This window comes from Moschus berezovskii, chromosome 16 (assembly GCF_049115385.1).
Source record: "Moschus berezovskii isolate FMDL1 chromosome 16, NW_MosBer_1.0, whole genome shotgun sequence".
NCBI lineage: Eukaryota > Metazoa > Chordata > Mammalia > Artiodactyla > Moschidae > Moschus > Moschus berezovskii.
The window spans coordinates 76,479,643-76,481,683 of NC_142475.1; positions in this window are offsets into that span (position 1 = coordinate 76,479,643).

Consider the following 2,041-nt stretch of genomic DNA (forward strand, 5'->3'; position numbering starts at 1 on the left):
AAAAGTTGGTAACTAAAGAGAGATAATTCTCTTTAATGCTTCATTGTTTAAGCGTTTGCAGCAGGCTCTATATTTTAGAGAAACCAAATGAAGACAGATCTTTGCAGAAAAAGCTAGCTAACAATTTAGAAGGAATGATCGAATTAGAAAATCATCATTTGGTAACACCTAACAAGATTACTGACTCACACCAAAATGACGCCAATATTAAACGTATTAGGTGTGTTTTAACTACTCGTAAGTGGGAAAGTGTAACTGTCTAATGAAGTAACCAGAGGTTTATTTCACTAATGAGCAGACCATCACAGATATTTACATTTCCTGATGTGATACAATACAAATTGCACACTTCCTATCATTTGTCTAGATAAAAATGTTTTTGCATATGTCCTGTGAGATAATAGAAAACATATATTGGTCGCTGCCCCCAGTGTCTGGCACAGAGTTCCTTAAACTCTTGTAATTTCCCAGACAATAAGAACAGGAGGTGAACCTTTGGTTCTGTGATGGTGGCTCTGGGTGGACTCCTGGATGAGAGTTGATCACCAGAAAAACTGAGCCAGGATTAGAAGGGTGGGATTTTCAGCCCCACCCCCATCCTCCAGAGAGGGGAGAGAGGCTGGAAATGGGGTTGTTAATAATCATTGTTTATACCTATGTGAGGAAGCCTCCATAAAATCCCAAAATATCAAGTTCAGGGAAATTCCAGGTGGATTAACATATCCCAGGTGGGTACTTAGTCATGTCCCAGGCAGGTACTTATAAGTCCCATTCTCAGTCATGTCCTACTCTTTGCCACCCCAAGAACTGTAGTCTGCCAGGCTCCTCTGTCCATGGGATTCTCCAGGCAAGAATACTGGAGTGGGTTGCCTTTCCCTTCTCCAGGGGGAGTGATACACCACAATGCCTGCACTCAGGACCCTCCCAGACCTCACTCTATCTCTTCATCTTCTGCATCCTTTATCATATCCTTTCTCTTAAGAACATCATAGTCTAGTGGAAGACGGAAAACTGTTAATCAGCGATTACGGCATGATAAATAGTCTGAAAGATATGACAAACGCTGAGCTTCTATAGTTTTCAGATCTCAAAATATATCTCTTCTGCCATAATACCTTTCTTTCATGTCATTTTCTATTTTCCAACACCTTGACAATACACTGAGAGCTTATTGACTACAGTCATAACAACATTTGAAGCACACTATTCAATTCAACAAATAATTACTGAGTACTTGTTCTATGCCAGGCATTGGTCTAGGTTTTATGGGGAAAACAAAAAAATGAAGCGCTAACACTTAATCTTCATGCAGCTTTCTGAGTCCCAAAAGGGCACAAAGCATGCTAAAGTTAGATGAGCAAGAGAGTCATTCTTTTCTTTAGGGTCCCTACTGTGAAAGAGAGATTTTATTTTTTTTTAATGGCAAAACTTTTCCTGTTACAGAAAAATACTATTTAATAAATGTGGTAAGGATGCTAAATTAGGAATTTACCATTTTTCAAGCTCCAGTATAATCACTGATTCAGGCAAGGGTCATGGGTGGATGTTAAAATTACTGAATGCACCCACACCTACTTAACTCCTAAGATGCAGACACTGACAACACTCAGTACTGACAAAAACGAGGAGCAACAGGAATTCTTATTCATTGCTGATGGGGATGCAAAATGGTATAGTCCTGCAGTGTCTCACAAAACTGAACATACTTTTGCCATACAATCCAGCAATCACACTGCTTGTTATTTCCCCACAGGAGCTGAAAGTTTTTGTCCACAGAAAAACTTTCACACAGATGTTTTTAGCAGCATCACTCATATTTGCCAACTAAGGTGCAACTCAGGTGTCCTTCAATGGGTAAATGGATAAATAAACTGTGGTATACCTGGACAATGGAATATTATCCTGCAATAAAAAGAAATGGGAAAAGAATTTGAAAAAGAATAGATACATGTCTATGTATAACTGAATCACTTTGCTGTACACCTGAAACTGACACAATATCATTAATCAACTATGCTGTAATATAAAATTTAAAACTTTA